At 47.7% G+C, this 22,682-nt stretch overlaps 1 protein-coding gene and 1 long non-coding RNA gene across 5 annotated transcripts in view; one reads left to right on the plus strand and one right to left on the minus strand.

The window, feature by feature from the left end:
* Gnb1l (G protein subunit beta 1 like) overlaps positions 1-22,185 on the minus strand; it is a 77,940-nt gene extending 55,755 nt beyond the window's left edge. For 2 of the 4 annotated variants that reach the window (XR_005491494.2, NM_001398877.1), the window contains exons 1-2: positions 22,015-22,183; positions 21,829-21,923 (exon numbers count right to left, since the gene is read on the minus strand). The gene's annotated coding sequence lies outside the window, so the exon portion shown is untranslated. Of the gene's footprint in view, positions 1-1,032; positions 6,778-21,828; positions 21,924-22,014 lie in introns of those variants that run through there. The other 2 variants (XM_006248654.5, XM_039088981.2) reach the window with 2 other exon arrangements.
* Positions 6,781-8,555, plus strand: LOC120095703 (uncharacterized). The gene is made up of 3 exons (XR_005491495.2): positions 6,781-6,915; positions 7,874-7,961; positions 8,422-8,555. It is a non-coding gene; the product is annotated as an uncharacterized LOC120095703 (long non-coding RNA).
* Positions 22,186-22,682: the final 497 nt, after the last annotated feature.

Raw genomic sequence — 22,682 nt, forward strand, 5'->3', positions numbered from 1 at the left:
CTTTGCCCTTCCTGAGCTATTAATGTCTAATTAGTCCCCAGCACTCACGTAGTGTGGCTCACAAACATCTGTAACTCCAGTTTCAGCGGATCCAGTGCCCCGGATGTGCCAACCTTCTAGGGTACTGCACAAATGTGGTTCATAGGCAAATGCGCAGGCAAACACATGAAATAATAATTTTTTTAATAGCCAACAAAATACTTATGTAGTTCACAGGCATTAAAAGGCTTGGTCTTCAGGGTATGCTACTGGATAGTCTAGGACTTTTTAGGAGGTGAGACCTAGTGGGAGACCCTTAGGTCACTGTGGTGCATGCCCTTAAGCAGGATACCAGAGCCCAGCCTCTTCCTTTCTGTTGTTTCCTGGCCATGAGGTGGCCAGTGTGTTTTGTTGGGTACCCGGCCATCAGGCACTCCTGAAGCCCAAAGCAATGGTGCCTGACCTAGGACTAGCACTTCTAGACTTGTGAGCTAATCAATCTTTTCCTTTATAAGTTAATTTTCTTCATTATTTACTATCTTAAAGCAAAACTGACTGATATGTAATAGGAGACACAGTATTTCTTTTTATTCTCTGTATAGGGGGTGTCCAATTTTCCCAATCCGTCTACTGAAGAGACTGTCATTCTCCAGTGCACTCTGTGTTTCCATTAACACTCAGCTGGCTAGGGACTTCGGATACAGCGCAGTTGGTGGTGCCTGCTGTGCAAGCCTGAGGGCCCATGGAAAGATGCCAGGCACGGGCTACACACTTGTAATCCCAGTGCTGGGCAAACAACCATCCTGGCTTACTCAGCGAGTTCCAGGGTAGTGAAAACCCAACTCAAAGAACAAGGTAGGGCTGGAGAGACAGCTCAGGGGTAAAGAGTGCTTACTGCTCCATCGGAAGACTGGGCTCACATTCACTGGGTGGCCCACAAAGATCTGTAACTCTAGCACCGAAAGACCCAATGTTCACCTTCTGGCCTTCGTGGAAACTTGTACACACACATATACACAAATAAATAAAATAAAGTCAAATAGAAAAACAAACCTTTTGGCTGGCTTGACTTGCTAACATGTTCACACGCACAGTCATTAGTCCTTCATTCAGTGGTTTGTGGTGAATGCTGGTCTCACACAATGAACTCGGAAGAATTTCCTTCCTTTAACTCTGGAAAATTTGAGACTGTTCTTGCTAGTTTGCTTAGGTTTTTTATTCATGTTTCATGTTTGTAAAGTACTCTGCATCTAGACTTTACCCATTTTCTAGTGTGTTAGCATATAGCTACTCATATTACTTCTGTGGTGTCAGTGACACTGTCTCTCTTCTTCTCACTGACTTAATCTTTCCTGGGCTTTTTCCTCAGTGCTAATCATGCTTCCCTATAAAACCAAACTTTGTTTCGGTGATGTTTAGCATTAAATTTTTCTCAGTTCATTTATTTCAACCAGACCTTTATTCTTTCTTCCTACTAATGTGGGACTTGTTAGTTCTTTCTGCATTGCTGTGAGACAGGGTCTTACTAGTATCCCTGGCTGGCTGGAACTTGCTATGTAGACCGGGCTGACCTTGAATCTAGAGATCCACCTGCCTCTGTTTTCCAAGCACCTGGCCGATTAGTTCTTTTAAGGCTATATTGACTGACTGACCGTGCATGTGTGTATGGTCCACAGTTCACATGTCAGGGGCAGGGGACAGCATTTATTTGCATCTTCTATCCCATCGAGGGATAGAACAAGGTTTCTCTTGTTCCTGTTGCTTTGACGAATACCTGAGAAAGCAGCCCTACAATCTTCTAAGCAGTGTCCACCTCCCATCTCACCCGGCTTTGCAAACCCACCACACTGATTTTCTTGGTTCTGTTACTGTGCTTTTTAACGTGGGTTCTGGGGCCTGCTCCTGGGACAGCAGCTGAGTCACCAGGCCTTGATTAGTTCCGACTTCCCTAGTTCCTGCCATGCAATGCTAATTTGAAACCTTTCTGCCCTGGTGATTTAAGGCATTTGTGGTGGCAAACATCATAAAACTCCTCTTGTTGTACCCACATATTTTTTGAATACTATATTTCTATTTTCATATATCTCAAGAAATTTTCAACATTCCCCTTTTAGTTTCTTCATTAACCCACTAGTTCTTCAGGGGCATACTGTCTAATTCTCACTTACTTTTATAATTTCCACAGCTCCTCTCGTTGGTTTCTAGTTTTGAGATCAGAAAAGAGATAATTTTGAGATCTGTTTTGTGGCCTGCTACCTGGTTTACACTGGTGAGCGGCACACGCTGTGGAGAGGAGAATGTTCTGTCTATGCCAGGCCAATTGGTCTATTCTACAGCTTAACTCTGGAGTTGCACTGTCTGCGCCGGAGTAATCTGTCTCCTGGGAAACTGACATCCTTACTGTGTAAGATTCCATCCCTCCCTTCAGACATGGTCACATTTGCTTTATGTATTAGGGCAGTTCTGTATTAGATACATGCATTATCAATAATGAATTGAAACTTTATATCATTATATAACAATCTTCATTTTCTTACAGGCTTCTCTCTATCTGCATTAAGTATCTTTTCCTAGTCCTTCACTTTCAGCCTATGACTTTACACAAGAAGCAAGGAGAGAGACTGCTTTTTTCAACTTTAAAGGGGGTTCATTTTCCCCAAACAGAGAGACTTTTTCCTGTAGATAGAAGGTACTCTGTCAGTCTGGCATATTGCTAGCTTAAATTTCAAGTGAGCACAGTGGTGCAGCTTCTCCAGCTGCAATGCTCACTGGTGATATACTTGGTTGTGTCGATGGTCTAGCTTGTGGGGGTCTGTGATGCAGCTGTGGGGTGCAGCTGTCAGGAGTAGAGCTGTTGCTCTGGCAGACTGCTGAGACAGACCGGTGGCTGTGTGGCAGGCTCTCCAGTGGGTGGGGCTGTCAGACTGAGTTTGCATACTTGGGGGCACTGTGGGTTGGCAGCTAAGGAGCTGGCTCACAGGGGCCGGGTGAGGCTGCCACCTGATTGGGTATCAAGTCGTACACAAATGTTCACAGGCATTTCAGGCTTGTGGTTAACGTCAGGTTCCACTCTGTTCCCTGGTGCCATATCAGTTTAGAAGCCAGAGTCTTGACACTTCTGTTAGGTCTATATTTCCAGAAGCTGGGGATATGGTGCTGTAGCTGACCATAAGTGTGATGGAATAATGGCAGGTCCCCAAGAAAGGAGACACAGACCATCTGCTGGTTTCCGGGGTGGGATGCTGCCCAGGTAGGTTCAGACTCTCCATCACCACAGATACTTAGGCACAGTATGTGGGGGGTGCAAAAACATGAGTTCTTAACTCTGTGGCATGCCAGCCCTATGAACCCTAGACCACACCCTGAATATCTCAGGTCTGGGAGCGCTGTGGAAGTCTGTCTACAGAGACAATAGGGACTCTGAGGTCTCCTAGTAAGGTTGCCTTGGTCTGAGTTAGGAGAAACAGGAAGCAGCCCCCTCCTCTTTGTGGCTTTGAGTTTTGTGTCCCCCAGGGGTCCTGTTGTTTCTACTCCTTTCCAAACATGCTGTCAGTCCCTGCTGTGAGAATATAGTCAGTTCTCTACTGCCTTTTTTGAGAGAATGAGTAAAAGGCAACCCAGCCATCTTGCCGACATCTCTTCTAGAGGGAAATTTAAAGCATTAAAAGATAACATTAGAAGAGAAGATGGAGGACCAGCATGATGACTTTGCAGTTAAGGGAACTAGCCACCAAACCTTGACTTGAATTCCATCCCGGGGACCTGATATGGTGGAAGGAGAGAACTGACTACCACAGGCTATCTGTCCTGACTTTCACATGTGCACCAAGGCATGCACAGGCCTAAACATGTATACAAAAATTAAGAATCTAAGAAAACTCTCCAATCCAGGCATGGTAATACATATCTATACTCTCAGTGCATGGGAGGCTGAGGCTGGAGGATCATCTAGACTATAAAGTGAGTTCCCACCTACCCAGAGCTACATAGTAAGACCCTGCCTCAGAGAGATACAGGGGAAGGAGTCAGACATAGTTTTCGAACTCAAAACCAGTAACTTAGCTTCCAATTTAGAAAACCAGAAACAGTCACAGCATAGACCCAAAACAGCAGAGGAAAGAAGAATAAGACTGGAGAGAAGACAGAGGAAGAGCAGCACAAGTAGGAAGAGCGCAGGACGAAGGAGCCACAGAACTGGACACGTGACTCCAACGAGTAAGAAGAGCAGCTCCTCCTGATCCACAGAGAAAACAGAGAGAATAAACCAAACAGTGACCAAAGGACAGCGGAGAACTGAAAGCATGGCACTCTACAGAGCACAGCTTGGAGAAGGGCACCAAAGAGCCACTCACTGAAAGGGTGGCTGCACTCTGGGCACTGAGACTCAGGGGCTGCTGCAGGCAGGGCAAACTCACGGCTAACCTGCTGCTACGTGCTCTGCTTAACTCCTTGCAGAAACAAAACATACGCAGTAATCCAGCGCTCCGTGGCCATCCTACACATCTTACCAAACGAAGGAACACACGACACTAGTTCTGTACAATGCCTTCCAGAAAACCAAAACTAACAATAAATAATAATGATAATGATAGCAATAATAGCAGTTCTAAACTATTTCACTGAAACACAAACCAGTATCCCTCATGCCTGGTCTACACAGCAAGTTCCAGGCCAGCCAACTATACCTAGTGAGACCCTATCTCAAAAAACAAAACCAAAATGAAACAACAACAAAAAGTCCTGAAAAATTAGCAAAGAACCCATCATTACAAAAGAATATATGCGGTATCCTACAGTATATCCCAGGAGTGGGAAGCTGATTCAATATTCAAAAGCAAATTGATATAAACACAAAACACTGAAGAAAACCGCCAAATCACACTAGCTGACAACAATCACACTGGGAAAATTCATTATTCGTCCACGGTTTTAAAGAAACTTTCAGGGCTGACAAGATAGCTAGGTAAATAAAGGCACTTAAGACAAGAAAACTAAGTTTGATCCCGGAATGCATGTAAAGGTAGGAGGAGAGACCCAGCTCTATAAAGCCGTCCTCTGACCTCTTCGTGCATGCTATGACAAGTGTGTGTACACACCCACACTATGCACTCACACTCACAATAATAAATTGTAAAACATTTTCAGGAGGCATAATCATAATAGGAAAAATAAATTTGACTTTAACTTTTGCTCTTTAAAAAAAAATGCGGTAAGGGCCCAGCATGGTGGTGCACGCCTTTAATCCCAGCATTTGGAAGGCAGAGACAGACAGATCTCTGTGAACTGGATGCCAGTCTTGTCTACAGAGTGAGACCCTGTCTCAAAAGACCAAACCAAACAAATAAAAACACCAAGTCGGGCTGGAAAGACGGCCTGTCAGTTAAACAGCACTCACTGCTCTTCCACAGCTCCCAAGTTTGGTTCCCAGCACCTCCATTAGGCAGCTCAAACTGCCTGTACGCTTCACAACCACCTTAACTCCAGCTCTACAGATCTAACATCCTCTTCTAGTCTCCACAGCACAGCACATGCGGCACACGCGCGCACACTCGCACACACACACACACACAAGAAAACAAATTTATCTTGAAAATTGCATACGACTTGTTTAATGTTTATTTGCGTGTGTGCGTGTGTGCATGCATGTGTGTGTGTGTGTGTGTGTGTGTGTGTGTGTGTGTGTGCGCGCTCGCATATGTATGTGTTCCCTTGGAGGTGGAGTTATAGGCAATTCATTATGAGCCTCCTGACATGGTGCTAGGAAGGGAACTCACGTCCTCTGCAAGAGCAGTAATAGTTCTTTATCACCAAGACCGTTGTGAGGGAATTAAAAAAAAATACTCTAAGAAAATGAAAAGATAATCATCTAGGGAAAATATTTACAAGTCGTATCTGGTAAATAATCTGTATGAAGAGGGATGATGCAATTCAGTGGTAGGTTGCATGTAAACTTGATCCTAGGGTAGACAAGTAGAATTTATATACTGAATAAAAAAAAAAGCAAACATACACACACACACACACACACACACACACACACACACACACACTAAATAAAGATAAATAGATAAATAAATAAATGAATGAATGAAATGTCCTTTGCAATTCTTTAAATACATACCAGACATGATGGCACACATCTATAGCCCTAACAACACGCAGGAGGCTAATACAGAAGACTGCTGAGAGTTCAAGGTCAGCTGACCCACGCAGTAAGTTGAAGGCCAGCCTAGGATACAAATAAACCCTGTCTCAAAACCAGAGTAACTAATAAACCCCACAGCACTTACCTACCATTCAGGAGACCCTGGGTTTGATCCTCAGTGCAGGTCAAAGAGTGTCATTATTAGCTGGTCAGAGTGAGTCACAGCTGTAACCCCAACACTCTGGGGGCTGATCCTAAGTTTTGGCCTAGCCTGCACTACACAGAGAGCCCTAGCCTGTGATACATAGAGCCCCTGTGGAGAAGCAGTAAAACAACAACAAAATGAATTTTAATTTTCCCAAATAAGACAATGAGTAAAGATATTTAAACAAAATTAAAGCTAGGTAAAAATGTGTAAACAAATACTTGGCCCTAAAACAAGTGGTTGGCAATGATCAGTGTCATTAAGGAAGCACTAACTACAACGCCACTGTGTACTTACCAGAATGGCTAAAACGGAAAAGCTGACACTAATTCCTGGAAAACGTGTGAAGCAGCAGGAACTGCCACGCTCTGTAATGGGATTATAAAGTGGTACAACCACTTGGAAATAAAGTTTGGTCATTTCTTTAAAAACAGTCCCAAACTGGAAACAACCCAAACATCCATCAACAGCTGAACAAACAGCCGCGTGTATCCACACAATGGAGCACACCGCACACTCTACTGTAAAGCATAGGAAGGAGAGACACGCGCGTCAGCGAGAACGGCTCTCAAAACAATCAAAACGGGTAAACACTCTGATTCTATTTATATAAAATTCTAGGAAATGCTAACTGACCCACTGGGAATCTAGGGAAGGGAAGTGTAGAGAAGGGGGAGGGGAGATGCGCACAAAGGGGCAGGAGGAAGCTCTAAGGACAATGTGCCCATTGTGCTTAAGACACTGGGGTGTATTAGCCCAGGTGTTGAAAACTATCAAGCCGTTAAATGACTTTAAATATGTTCACTTTATTATATATTTCAATTTTCTAAAACTTAAAAAGTATATATATGTGTATGCATGTATGTGTATATCTATATTATCTATCTATCTATCTATCTATCTATCTATCTATCTATCTATCTATCTATCTATCTATCTATCTATAGAGAGAGGGCTCAGTGGATAAGCACACCTGCTGCTCTAGCAGCAGAAGACCTGGGTTGGGTTCCTAGCACCCACACAGTGGTTCACAACCACCTATAATTTCAGCTCTAGGGGATATGACACCTTCTTCTGACTTCAGCAGGCACCAAGCTCACATGTGGTGCACACGCATACATGCAAGCAAAACACAATACACATAAAAATAAAATGATGATAAAAAGTAATTTAAAAGACAAACTACAAAACACCCTCTAAGGTGTGCAGACGGTAAACAAGCAGAGAAGGTTGCTCACTTATAGCCACTGGAGAGATGCAAATTAAACCAAAATCCAGACCAGTAAGTATCTACTGAGTGGCTGAAAGTTAGGAAAGACGTGCAGATGAAACCAAGTGCCTCTGGCACGGTCCCCACAGGAACTGCGGTTTCTGGAGAAGGCACAGTGTGGGGACACTCTGAAAAGAGGCAGTTTCTAAACATGCAGCAAAGGATTACCCAGCAGTTCCATTTCTAGGGTCGTAAGAGAGGTGAAAACTTGAGTGCAAACGAAAGCCTATATATACACATAAATGTTTAGCTTCTTCATCATCTCTCCAAACAGAAAATAACACAAATGACTCTCCTCAGGCGGATGGGCTACAAAGAGGAACAAGGTATTGGCAGTGTGGATTAACGTCCAGCAAATTAGTGTAAGTAAGAGTATGTAATATGCTGTTCTGTTTATGTAATTTTGTGTTTATTATTTATTTACATAATTATTAACACTTACGTAATGGTCCAGAGCAGTCTGGAAAAGGCAGAAGTGGGGCTAGGGAGGAGAGGCTGGTGGCCACTAGGGTCAGGGGCGAGGAAAGGCCTCACAATCAACAGACTGTTGAGGGTCGGAGTTTTCTCAGCCTGGTGCCGCTATAGTCATGTCAAGCCTCACTGGTCAAAAACGCTACTACTTCTAAAGTCTCTATGAGGTCAAGGTTTGATGAAGGCCAAGCATGGCGGTACACACTCAAGGTCCCAGCTCTTTGGTGATGGTTGCAAGAGGATTACAGGCCAGCCTGGGGTGCACTGCCAGACCCTGGGGGTGATCTCCCACACGGGGTCCCACCTGATGTGTGTTCTGGCTATGCAGTGACTCCCTTTTTTTGAGTGCAGGATGAAAAGAGCAACTGCAGTGGAGAAACCTGAGGAACGCCCTCCAGCAGCCCACCAAGGTCAGCATTGGCAGTGAGGAGGCACAGGGATGACACACGCCAATGATTTTATGTGGAAATATAGGCACTTTATCTTTGTATTCTTCCTCCCTAAACCCAGGGCCTCAGTGTGATCATGAGGCAAACAAGTAATAAATCAACTGAGGAGTGTTCTCCAAAGTACCAGCCAGACTATGGCGCCTCACAACTGCCAAGGTGGATCAACAGTTCAGAGCACTGACTGCTGGTTTCGGTCCCCAGCTCCGAAAAAAACAAGAGAAAAAAAAATGCTTCACCCGTTTGGTTGGGGATTTAGCTCAGTGGTAGAGCGCTTGCCTAGCAAGCACAAGGCCCTGGGTTCGGTCCTCAGCTCTGGAAACAAAACAAAACAAAACAAAACAAAACACAACTTTCCCCAAAGCACTGACTGCTCTTCCAGAGGTCCTGGGTTCAATTCCCAGCAGCCACATGGTGGCTCACAGCCATCTGTAATGGGATCTGACTTCTGCTTCTGGTGTTCGTGATAACAGATCATTCACATAAATAAAAATTTAAAAAGAAAAAGAAAAAGAAGTAGAAGAGACTGTCAGAGTCAGTAGGCTGAGGAGACATGAGAGGAGGTGCAAGGAGAGGTCCTGGGACAGAAAAGGACATTAGGTTCACTCCAGGAGTCTGCATTCAGCCTGGATTTCGGTCCTCAGTGGTGCCTAAGATCTCTCAATGAGAGCTCTCTTGTGTGAACTAACATGCTGGGCCCTGCTCACCTAGCCATCCTCTGGAAGGCTATTTTCTTTTTTTTTTTTGGTTCTTTTTTTCGGAGCTGGAGACCGAACCCAGGGCCTTGCGCTTCCTAGGTAAGCGCTCTACCACTGAGCTAAATCCCCAGCCCCGGAAGGCTATTTTCAAATACACCACATTATGCAATATATGTGGGGTAGCTTTCTTGTACTTTGGTTAATGGCATTTAATTTGCCATTGCTATATGATAACTCAATTCTTGTTCAGACATTTCTAGCTTTTGAGCAATCCCTAATTCCACTCAAGGTCACTATTACAGACTTAACACCTCATTTTGTGTATTTTGTTTTGTTTTTGAGACAAAGTCTCACTACATTTTTTTTTCTTTTTTCGTTTTTTTTTTTTTTTTTTTTTTTTTTCCAGAGCTGGGGACCGAACCCAGGACCTTGCGCTTGCTAGGCAAGCGCTCTACCACTGAGCTAAATCCCCAACCCCATCTCACTACATTTTTGTTGTTGTTTTTAAGACAAGACATTTCTATGTAGCCCTGACTGTCCTGGAACTCACTATGTACAACAGGCTGATCTCCAACTCACAGAGATAATTCTACTTTTGCCTCTTAAGTGCTGGGATTAAAGGTGTGCACCATCACGCCTGGATATTTGTTTTATCTTATATAATGGGTGTTTGCCTCTATGTATGTATGTGCACCACATGTATACAGTGCTCATGGGGGCCAAAAGAGGGCATCAGAACCCCTGGGACCAGAGCCATGAAGGTGCCAGGAACTAAACCTAGGTCTTCCACAAGAGTAAGTGCTCTTAGCCACCAAGCCATCTCCTAGCCCCACAAGGCACTTTCTTTGCATACAAAACAGTATGCCAGGGAAAGGTCAGCATGTTCCCCTCAGCCCAGGGCACTTGTCATAAGGAGAAAGGACTCCCCAGTGTGGCAAGCCTAAAAGAACACGTGAGCAGACACACGAGGGACACACACGAAGGTGCAGGGCTTCCTCCCACCTCCTGCTTGCCTAGCACCTTCCAGGCTGTACCTAGAACAAGGAAGGCACTTCCTGAACGGTTCCATTCTGAGCAGAGGACTCTCTGATGGGAGAAATCAGTGGCATCAAGGCTCATGAGTTCAGAACTGGGCCTGCACTGCAGCTCTGGCCAGTGTCCTGGCTGCCCTGGTCAGTTCAGCATGCTCTCCCCCATGGAGCTGTACTGCACCAGCTGCAGATGCAGCCTTGAGCTGTCCAGCCAGGTGACCGGCATATTGCTCAGTGCTACAGCTTAAAACCCAGGCATCCAGAATTGAGCACGGCCCTCTATACTTGTGAAATGCAGGGTGATCAGCACATGGCGGGTTCCATGCAGCCCATCAGAGACCAGCCCCCAATACCTTCTCGGTCATGAGTCGGACAGCCCTCTACAAGATACACCTTTTGTGGCCTTGGCTCTGAGCCGAGGAAAAGGGTGGTTGCTTACACAGCAACCTCAAGAGAGAGACTGCAGAGCTTCTGAGGGATGGTCCTGCCATAAGACCAAGAACATAGCCCTTTCCAGAAAGGGAGGGCTACCTCCTTGTGCTGCAGCGAAGTTGTAGTCCCTGTCCCACAAAGACCTGGACATACTCCCAGGCAGGGCTCATGTGCTGCCCGCTCTAGCATCCAGAGACCTGGGTCTCTACTGCAACAGATGCTGCCCAGCCCAGGAAGGAGCCTGGAGGCTGGACCTGCCCCAGCCACATCCCCTGTCCATGCCCATGCAGCCCCTCCCTGCCCCAAGTGCGCGGGAAGCAGGTCTGCAGAGGTAACTCAAGCTGCACAAAGAAACCACTCCTGGAACGGGGCTCCATTTGGAGACTCAGAGTCAAAGGCGCACTTCATTGCTGCTTTCCAAATCCCGAGCGTTGTCAGGGCCTTTCCCCTTTGAAGCCTCGCTGAGTGATTGAAGCGTCTACTTTCTGAGGGGCAGATAGCAGTGGGCCAGTAATCTGACTCTAAGCCACGGGATAAAGGTAGTTTGTTTCCTCTCAGCCAGTCTGTCAACACCTCCTCAGTAATTAGCCCTAATTATTACAAAGGGCCAGCCTCCCATTCGGTTATTAAATCAGAAATGGTATCATGGCTGGGCATCTGTCAACGCCCCAACTGGCGACCTTCGATTCATTGAATCCTCTGTCAGTCTCCGCCTTGGGAAGTACCCAGGCAGGCAGGGAAGCTGTAGCTTCAAAGCTACAGAACCCAAGAAGCATTCTGGGGCAGTGGGGAGCTAAGGAGGATGGCAAGAAGATAAGGAAAACAGCAGAGAAAGTGGGTGCCTGCGTGCCCAGTGCCAACGTGGGAACTGGCACCTTCCCCAGGGCCTGGAGGGTACACTCCAATCACTGTCTCACCTCGCTTACCCCAGGGCTGACCACCGTCAATCTGTGAATGTGTAGACGGCTGCTCTTTCCTGAGAAGGGCAAGATACACCAGGCCTACACCAGGATGTCTTCCATGAGAGGACAGGCAGGCTGCAGCCTTGGCAAACAGCTCAGCCTGCAGGCCAGAGAAGTTTAACTAGATTGTGTGGCTGCACAGGGATGCTCTCCGTGCTGAGCTGACACCACACTCCTGAAAGCAGTGAGCAGGCGTGACTACCCCTGCAGCCTGAACCAGAGCCTCGACTTCTCCCCAGGAGAAATAGGTTGCTGTTCTTTCTATGACAGAGACCCAACCACCTGCCAATCATTCCCTAGTTCTGAGGTGGTACCGCCCAGCAGGACTCATGTGTGGCTTTACTTCCCTTGTCCAATCCCCAGTCCTCCACACCTCTTGGCCACCTCTTCCCTCTAGGTCTCACTGCCTGCTCCCAGAAGGCCCCAATGGCTTAGAGAGGTGACAGAGACCAGCTACATTCCCAGTTTCCCAACAGGCCTGCTCTGCTGGAGATACAGCTAGTGTGATGGAGCAAGGAAGTAAGCAGATCCGCCCAGCTCTCCTGCCAGCCCACACTGCTATCTCTTTCCCCCAGCAGTGCCACCATCAAGTCCCTGTCAAATCCTCACGGCTAATAACTGTCACAGTAGCAAGGCCAGGCTAATGGAGTAGTATAAGTGGATCCCAGGAGCTAAGCACATGAGGTAGTTTTCACCCTTGCTCTTTAGGAAGCCTCTTGGTTAGAGCATGTGAGGCAGCAGAGTACTGGTCAACCTTATTTATAAAGGGCTTCCATCACTGACTGAACTAATGTCAGGACAGAATTCCTGAGCTGCAGGGCAAACCGGGATTCTCCAAGAACAGGCACCACAGGCTGCACCCAAGGATATCTATCCACTATGTAGGAGAGGTCTAAGGAGCCTAAGCGGTGTCAGGAAGGATGTCTGCTCTGGGGTACTATGGACAGAGGTGGGAACCCAGCCAGGATGAGGCCTTTCTGTATCTCAACACAGGGAAATTCCTGCTTCTCTACAGGAAGTGTGGCCATCCTTTGTGTTAGAACCAGCTCTAGGGCCCAGTACCCAAGGCTCCTTGGAGAAGGTATCCTCAGCCATGGTGGTGTGGAAACTGTCCAGCAGCCCAAGAAATCTGGGCCCCTGCACTGTACAGTCACAAGGGACAGACCGTGGTAAGGGGAGAAGACATGTCCTTTCCACCTGCTTGGAAGCTCACTGGTGCAGCAGAATGAGACGAGTATACAAGCATTCAAGAGCTATCTACATGCCATGGCTCTTAGCTTGCTGGCCTCAACCACCCACAGGGCCCTCCAGGGCTCAGTGCCTGCTCTGGAGGGCACTGTGGCTCAAGGAAGACTAAGGTAGCTCATGGCTACTACTGCCCTGCAGTGCAGACTCAAGCAGGTCACCCACAGACACAGTGATCCCAGGACGTGAGACCTAAGTACTGACAGAGCTGGGTGAGTGGCACACTAGAGCCCACTACATTTTCCTCTCTCCCTGGAACCAAATGTGGTTTAAAAATTAGCCAGCTTGAGGAAGAAGGTGCAGGTGGACGTCTCCCTACCACAGAGTCAAGACTTCTTATAAATCCAGCTAACTAAGGATAGACTGTACCAGAGTGTAGTCAGGGAGCAGTGAGTGGCCGGGGCCAGACCCAGTCTGTGCTCCATGGAAAAGGAGAAACAGAATCCTCTGTCAGTCAGGATACAACAGGCTATACTCCGGCATGTGCACGCACACACACACCCCTACTTCAGTGGCCTCACACATGAAAAATTTATTGCTTGCTCAGATTACACAGCCATTACAGTAGAGTCCCTGTCTATCACAGGCCTTGACAGCAGACCCTCCCTTACCCCAGTCACACTAACAAGGAGACTCCAGGCTTAATGTCCAAGGGAACACATGAGACTTTAGGAAAGCAGGACGATGCCTGACCCTCATGTAGGGGATTTCTTAAATAATGAATGAAACAAGCTCGTGTACAGAAGGCTAAGGGCAGCCCACTCAGGGTAGAAATTCCACACCTCAGCACCGGCCCCAACACCAAAGCCTCAAGGGGCCTTGCACACAGTACAAAGGGCTGCCCACAGCGCTGCTGAAAACTACAAAATGAAAATAATCAAACCCGTCTCGGGCATTGTTTTGGGAGTACCACAAATTCTTCAACTGATGTCCCAGTCCCTCTGTTTGACAGAGAATGATTGTATCTGAATAGGGTACTTAAAAAGGTAATTTAGGTAAAATATCTTCTGGGTAGGCCTGATCCAACATGTTTGGTGTCCTGGTAGATAAGAACATGGAAATACATTCAGAGGAATGTTTGGGTAAGGACACAGGGAAGATGGCCACCCACAAACCAAGGGGAGTCTTTAGGAAAAACCACACTGCCTGCAACCTAACCTTGGATTTCCCCACTCCAAGGGGGAGACACGTTTCTGGTTTGAGCATGCACACTGCCGATTACAGGCCCATTCTGTCTCCACAGTGGCTCCCTCCAATGTAAATGGCTACTTACTCAGCTCAGTACTGAGTAACTCACCTGTGATGGTTTGAATAAGAATGGCCCCCATAGGCTCATACATTTGAATGCTTAGTCACCTGGCTGTGGCACTGTTTAAAAGGATTAGAAGGACTAAGAGTGCTCTTGCTCTTGCTCCAGCTTCCTCCTGTTCTCTCTTGCCCCTTTGTCCCGTCTCTCCCCATTCCCCCCTCCCTTCTCTCCACATGCTCATGGCCAGCCTCTACTCTCCTCTACTCTTCTATTTCTCTACTTTTCTCTCTCTTTCTCTGCCCTACTACCCTCTTAACTCCCCTTCTTATGCCTAGAATAAACTCTATGCTAAAAAAAAAAAAAAGGATTAAGAGCTGTGGCCTCGTTGGAGGAAGTACATCACTATTAGCCCAGGCCAAGCCAAGTCTCTCCCTTTCTGCCTACAGATCAGGATGTAGCTCTCACCTACTTCAGCTGCTGTTTCACTGCCCCATGAGCTACCATGCTCCCCACCATGATGAAAATGGACTAAACCTCTGAAACTGTAAGCAAGTCCCCAGTTAAATGTTTTTCTTTTAAAAAGAGTTGCCTTGGTCGTGGTGTCTCTTCATAGCAATAAAACAGTGACTAAGGCAGCATCCTACATGAGGAGGACCTTTGTAACTCAGGTACAGGTGTGTGGCTTCCTTTGGTCACAGTAGTGGAGACTGGGTGATGCGTATCACTTATGACCCATGGTTCCCCATAGCATCAATTGGCTGTGTGGTACTTGTAGATGGGAGACCTGTTGGGAAGTGTTTCTGAGGTACAGCAGTAAACAGAGCACACCTAGTTTATTCCAAGACACACAGGATGAACAGCAAATGACAGGTGCCCACTCAGGTTACTGAGAGTCTTAAGTTCTAGTTGATGCTGACAGAAGCTCTAAGAATGGCAATTTTACTCACCCAGCCCCTGCAACTGACTCTAGAAGAGGGAACTCTTGTAGTTTTGTTGTTCATAATGTGATGACTGAGTCACAGAGGCTTAGGCCTCTGCCAAGGCACAGTGCGTATCATCCTCATTCTCCTGACCAGCCAGTGGGAACAAACGAAAAGTATTTTATATCCTCACCAATCGCACCAGGGAGCCACCTGCCATACCCTTCGTAATCCTGGACACGTAAAACTTAGCATCTTAGGAACTACTCACGTTTTTCTGCAGAACTGCTCTAGTTTGGATCTCAAAGGTTCTGCAAAGCACATGTGTTAGAGGATCGGTCCCCATCTTGACTCTGCTAGGTGGTGGTGGAAGCTTAGGTGGGGTCTCAGGGAAGATTTCAAGTCACATGTGTGCCCTTGAAGAGGACACTGACCTCTGCTGCTTCTTTTACCTTCTTATTCTGGATATGAAGTGAATGGTTTTACTACATGTTGTTACCATGATGAACTACCAAACCTCTCCTCTTCACAAACTGAGTCTCTCAGCACTTGCTACTATAAGAAGTTAACAAGCGTTTTTTTTTGTTGTTGTTGTTGTTTTGTTTTTTCTTTTTTTCGGAGCTGGGGACTGAACCCAGGGCTTTCGCTCTACCGCCGAGCTAAATCCCCAAAACCCCTAACACGCGTTTTTATGACCTTAAAAATAAGTCATCTTTGATTCATCTGGAGTGTGTTGCACTGAGTAGGAACTCTGCCCTACTCCATATATGGTTCTGAATGATTTATCTATTGTTTCTCTCTATTCCAATATTCAAGCACTTCAAAAGTTGTAGCTTTACGAACCACTCCAACGTCTCTGAGGGCTTTATTGCCATTACGTTCCTGTTTCCTTGGAGATTGGTCTTTTAAAAAGCTTTTGCTAGGGCCCATGGCCTGTCGTCTGGAGATGAGAAGTCAGGGTATCTCCCAGGGAGGTTAGCAGCATACACTAAGCACAGACATGCCTGTCATCATTCCCAGGGGCAGCATGGGTAAATGACCCCAGGTCCTGCACACAGGCCTAATCTGATACAGCCATCTCTCCAAGGAATAGATCACCTGGGTCACTGACTTTACTGGAAGCCGAATTCTGTTGCCACTGAAGACAAGCTACTTTGTTTTCATTTTAAAAATTTTTTATTAATTTTAATTTTTTTATTTTATTGGCATTTTGCCTGCATGCATATATTTGTGTGAGGGAGTTATAGGAAGTTGTGAGTTGCCATGTGGATACTGGGAACTGAACCAGGGTCCTCTGGAAGAGCAGCCAGTGCTCTTAACCGCTGAGCCATCTCTCCAACCCTGACAAGCTACTTCATAATGGTCTGGACGACCACAATCCAAACTCTTGTTCTATCTACAGATAGCCAGCGGCAGACAACCTGGTCACTGCAATTGTAAGGCCTTCTTTCTTAGAACCTAACACAGTAAGTGTACTTCTAAAGAGAACCCAGACTAATTTTCTAGGTTACCTAGACTCTGCTGAGTGCTCTCAAGCCTGCCAACCTTAGATGCCATGCAGCAGGCCTTCAGACATACGGCACACCATTACCAAGCCTTCAAGGAAGATCAGGGTCAGCAGGAGTGATGACAATTTCAAGCAGAGGAAAGACAGAGGCAATAGGGGCCAGCAACACAGCAAGAGCCAGTGAGTAATTAGAAAAATCATCTCGGAGAGCCATTCCAGGGTCCACTGCCAGAGTCACAGGCAAGCCCAGCCACAGCCACAGCCAATTAAAGAATAAGAGAGCAGTCCATTCTAGCCATGAGCAATCATGGAAGCAGCTGGGCAAACTGGAATAGAAGCCTAGTGCTACTGTAAGATCATCTCTGTTAGCAACATTCCCAGCTGTTTTATGTACGTGGACTCTGTGCTTTGAAATAACTCGCAAATAAACCACTGGGACCCAAAGCATCTCAGTATGTAAACAACGCAACAAACCTGTTCCAAGTCTCACCAGACGTTTGCTCATCATGGCTTCTCCTAGAGTAGCCAGATGTATTTCCAACCTATGGTTCTCCTAAGTGTCTAGGACGGTTTCCTCTTGTTGCTTCCACAACTTTAAAACTGAAAGAGTGATGCTCTTGTCTAAGTGTTTCTAAGCAGGCACATTCTGTGTCCTGGGCAGCTGTGTCCTGGTCCTCAGATCAATTTGGCTCAAAGGGGCCTGCATGCCCAGCTCTCACTAAAAACTCACCCTTGTGCAGAACTGGTCTTTCTTCATTCCGATCCCAGGACTCACATTCCCATCTGCTACCTGCTATCCTCTTTACCTAAAGCTCTCACAAGTCAGATCCCAAGGCCGCCCAACACCTGGCACTCCTTCCCTTCTAGCTCCAGCTCTTTCTGTCAGACCCTCTCACCTTCATAGGCTCCACTGAGACCCACCGCCGCACACCTGTGACACTCTGGCTCTGCTGACAGAATGAGTGCAGAATTTCTGTTCACAAAACAAGACTCTGTCAGCAGCCACCATACACTCAGCAGTTAAGTCAACTCAGATTTTTGAGATCAGCAATGCTTCCAGAAATATATATTTATGCCAGAACCCCGACACAGAGTGTGTGCAGGGGTCGGGGGAGGCAGGGTAGGGTTGTTTGTTTGTTTGTTTTTTTCAGCATAACTAGGGGTAGTGAGAATACTGCCCTGTAAAAAGGGCAACAACTAGAATTGAACCAAGCAAGAAGCTTAGATCCTATCTACCCTCTAGCATTCAAACCTCCTAGCTGCCCAGGGCTCCACCAGAAATATGGTTCTCAGCCAAGATGTCATCTTATCCCTCAGAAGGAAGAATATGGTTGCTTCTGCACTGCTTACAAGAAATGAAATCCACCAAGTGTGTAGTGACAGATTGTTTTTTTTAAAAGACTATATATATATAATGTATGTATGTATGTATGTATGTATGTATGTATTATTTAACCATTAAAAAAACAAATCCAAGCAACATGGAACCAAAGGCACTGTTAATTGAACTAAACAGGTAGAGACACAAATGCCACATGTATCTGTATCTGTATGCGACAGTTATCAGAGTTGATCTGACGGGAACAGAAGACAGATAATGGTAACGAGACAGGAAAGGCCAGGAAGAGACAGGAAGATTAGATACCTTCCACTGCACAGTGCGCTTAAGAGTTAGCAAAAACATATTTCATCTTTTATAAGGAACCATGAGAGGAGTGTAAATACAATTCCATACAAAGAAATTATCAACATTTACGAAAAGGAAATGGTAGTCACCAGATTGGATCGCTATACATCTATATATCCAATTATACTATACTCCATAGATATACCATTTAAAGAAAAAGAAAAAGAGTTAGTTCTAGCACTCAGACGGCAGAGGCAGAGGGTTGAGAGTTCAATGCCAGCCTGGTATATATCAAGTTCCAGGAAGGACTACACAGTGAAACATTATCTCAAAAACAAAAGAATCAAACCAACCAAAATATTTAAAAAAGGAGCAGTGGCTTCCTTCAAGCAGTCTTCTTTCTACTGTAGCCTAATATCAAACGTCACAGAGAGCAGGGCAGAGGCGGAGAAACACCAAGGTCACGTGTGGGGGCAGCACCTGGACACGGCGCTATAATCTGACGGTGGCTGATCACAGAGTCTTTCCTGCGAAACTGCCCAGGTAGAACAGCACGTCCGGTGTGGGCTAGGAACTCAGCTAGGGGCTCAGTACAGGGTAGGTGGAGTCATCTGTAGACAGCACTGTCCTGTCTGGGTGAAGGGCACTGCTGCATAACTAGAGCGTGTTCAGAACTCAGGGACAAGGAGTAGTGAACAGGGAGCTGGCTCTTGTGGGATCTCTGGGACATTGTTCACCCACCACAGGGCACCCGGATACAACTCCCGGTCTCCTTATGTTTTAGAATTCTTCTCTGTTTTCTGAGGTTCTAAGGTTTCCAGATAAGCTGGTTCTAGCTTCCAAGGAGAGGAGTTAAACAGATTTTAGAGGTACAAGTTGGGTGCTGCCTCCTTTAGATGGGAGCCATGTGGCCTCGGCACTACAATAAGGACTAAATGCAAAACAAGACTGGGTCAGGGACTCTCGGGTCCAGTGGAGCCCTCCTTGGCCAGCTGCTGCTGAGGTCAGGCCTCAGGGAAGTACCCATACTGAGTACTAGGGCTACTGAGAACAACTAACTAAATACTGCCTTACTGTGGGCAGCTATGCGGCCACCGGTGGCTGGCTTGATGTGGAAGGCAGGAGACAGTGGCATGGTACACAACAAAACTGTTTGAATAACTTCTTCAAGATCCCGGCAGAAGAGTTCATAATCATCAGGCAGGCAAGGTACCTACTGCAGTAGGGGGCGGCCCAGGCCCAAGCTAGGCCTGTCAGTCAACTGAGGCTCTCTGACAGAGCTGAGATTGTCCTAACAGTGTTCAAAGTGGAAGACCTATAATCACCCAGCTGGGCCAAAAAAGCAGTCTAGTAGTCGGGAGAGCCATCAAAGGTGCCAGGTCAGAGTCAGAACCCAGTGGAAGTCTGTCCTGAGTGGCCAAGGGTCTGGTATATATCCAGCTGGAGGGCTCTTTTCTGCAGGCTTACTGCCAGAAGAATGGTTAGTTGAACTGTTCTGCTCCACGGGGGTGCACACACACACACACACAGGGTCATGTCCTGAAGTACCGTCCATCTGCTGCCAAGGGTGTGCACTGGTGAAACTGGCTGCCATCTAGACAGGACTGCCAGGGCTCTGCCAATGGCACCTGCCATGAAGCATTCCGGGAGCAAAGGAGGGAAGTGCTCACAGAAGACCTGGTGTGGACAGAAGAGGCAGGCACAACACAATAGGCCAAGGAACAGCTGGGCAGGGTGTAGCAGGCTGCCATTCCAGGTCAACGCTGAGGGCCAGGGGTGCTGAGCCAGTAAGAGTCGAGGGACTGTCAGATGCAGGCCATCATCCAAGGAAATCTGTCCAAAAAACAAGGTGGGGAAGAGCAGGAACCAGGCTCAACCATCACCACTGACTGGCAGGAGGAGGCAGCAGGCAGAAAACCCTCAGGAACCTGATTAGTTGCTCTGCATTGGGGGAGGCTCCCAGGGGCTGGCCCTGGAACTTGGAAACAGACAAATGCTGCCTGCGACTTTCAAGGTATAATGACAGATGCTGTCAATCCTAGAAGGGACCAGATCAGAACATCAGGGAATTTTAGGACAATGACAGAGGCAACTGTCATTTGTCCCATTTGTACTGAATGCTGACCACACACCTCCCACAAACTGGGTACTATTATCATTGCCAAGAAGAACGGTTAAGTGATGTGTATGCAGTCACATAACAGCTAGTAAACGGCAGCAGGGGAGCAGAACCTGGTTGCAGAGACAAGCTTAGCAACAGGTCACTTTGAAGGTTATGGGCTACCCTTCAGAGTGGAATGAGTGGGCTTGGCTGCCTGAACACTGTAAACTGCTAAGAACAGAGCACACCAAAACATCCCTGCTCATATAGCACCAGGCACACCTGACAGAAGTAGGTTGCCTTGCATTCTGGATTTCCAGAGAGACCACCGAGGGCAAAGCTACCCAATCCTGAGCACTTTCCCCTCATCCTCAACCCAGTCAGTAACCTAGCACCCTCACCTCCAAAAGTGAAATTCTGAGTTCCACCTTGGAGGTCTCCTCCTGTTGCTTCCAGCACATGGCTGAAGCTGGAAAGCTCCTTTTGATGGGTGGACCCACCCTCATTCCATGCTGTGGTCATCAGAGGCCAGACAAGGAAAGAGGACAAGGAACCCTCCTCTAGGGTTCTCACACTCTGCTCCAGTCTCTCTTGGGAGGGAAGCCCACCACTTGAGACCTCCTCTCAACTGTCTGCTTCTTCCCTATACACATAGCCCAATTCTCCGCAAGCTCTCCTAGGAGCACCGAGTCTTGCATATTTCTTCACAGCATGGTTTTTCATGTGTAAACCCAACCCAGAGTCAGTTTCTCCAAAAAGGTACAGCAAGGTTGATCTTTCTACCAGCATCTCCAAAGTGTCTTGCCACACTCAGCTGCCAGCACCACCAGCACTATTTCCAAGCATTTTAGAACATCCCAGGTAGACACCTGACTCACACCTGAAAGCCCGGCCCTTGACCTGGGATTCCCACCATAATCATCAGCCAGATACAGTCTCTCAGTGAGACCTCGAAAAGCTCACAGCCAGGCCCCAATCCCAAAGCTCGGCTGCCCACAAACACCCGTCGCATGCCCAGAGGCCAGGGTGGCACCAAGACTTCTTGCCCCAACTGTGAACCTTAGATGTTATCTGCCTACTCACCTGCATGCCTGAGTGATCCTGGGCAACCTAGGAGAGAAGAGCCCCTACCCTTGCGCGAGCAGCCAACTTCTGCTTCTTACTAACTCTGAGCCAGTCACTAACTTTTTTGGGCCTCATGATCACCCCATGTCGCCCTCTGCATACCTGTCTGTTGAACTCTCTCGCTTCTTTGCACCATCCCTGACTGGCACTAGGTAATTTCGCTCCTTTTCCCGGACTGGACAACAATCTACGGGAAGACGGAGGGCCGCAGCGCATGGTAATCTTTCTCCGCAGGCCGGGCAATACCTAATACTCTGACTGAGTTCTGTGCTCCTGAGTCCCAGGAGACCCGGGAACAGAACTTGCCCGTAGCCAAAATGTGACTGGAGGACAGACTACCTGCACCACCCGTCCGCCAGAAACCGCCCTGCAGGACATTCAGATCACAAGCTCCCAGACAGCGAAGCCCACCTACCTAAGACTGCGCCAGGAGGGCCGCCGGGGTCAGAGGATCCGCTCAGGAACACCAGGCAGAGGGGCGTACTTCCGAGGGCAGGATCCTACAGCCACCTGCAAAGGGAAGAGCGAGATCAGGTGAGCAGGGACGGAACTCTCAAGACAGAGCCCCCACCCAGGAGCCCCACCTCGCACCGCTACAGACCCCGCCGCGGAGATGCAAGCCTGACGCAGCCGGATCCTAGGAGCTTGCGGGTGCCTCGTCAGCCACGCCCCCTCGGCGTACGCGGCCACCCGCGACGTGCCCGCTCCGGAGCTCCGCACGCCCCAAGTTAGCCTTCCCGCGGGTCTGCGCGCGCACCTCGGCCCGCCGCGCCTGCGCCGTGAACAACGAACCCTCAGTCTTGCAGGCGTCCGGCGCCGGCGCGGGGAGTGATGGGAGCGCAAGCTCAGTACTAAGCGGAGAGGCCCGGTGCGCAGGCGCTGGGTGTCCTGGGCCTCGCAGGAGTAGGGACGGTTCCCACGCGTTCCCAGTCCTGGAGGACTTCCCGGGGACGGTGTGGGTCTAAAGGCTGAGGGCGTCTTGAGGCCTTCGGTACTTGAGTGGCAGCTGAGCCTTCAGGCCTGGGGAGCATATCTCCATGAGTGGCAAGTGTCTGTGTCTTGTCCCTAAGTAGCACTGACCCTTTGAGAGGCCAGGAGATGAGCCTATGTGCCCCTCACATGCTTTTGCATGGTTTGTCCCTGTAGCTCCTCCGCGTTCTTGTGGTGTCATCCATCCCACATCCCGGACATGTGTTTAGATAGGAACAGAAGAAGGCTTTGGTGCACCGTAATACTTCTGAAAGCAAGCACACACATAACACACCACCT

This window comes from Rattus norvegicus, chromosome 11 (genome assembly GCF_036323735.1).
Source record: "Rattus norvegicus strain BN/NHsdMcwi chromosome 11, GRCr8, whole genome shotgun sequence".
NCBI classification, from domain to species: domain Eukaryota; kingdom Metazoa; phylum Chordata; class Mammalia; order Rodentia; family Muridae; genus Rattus; species Rattus norvegicus.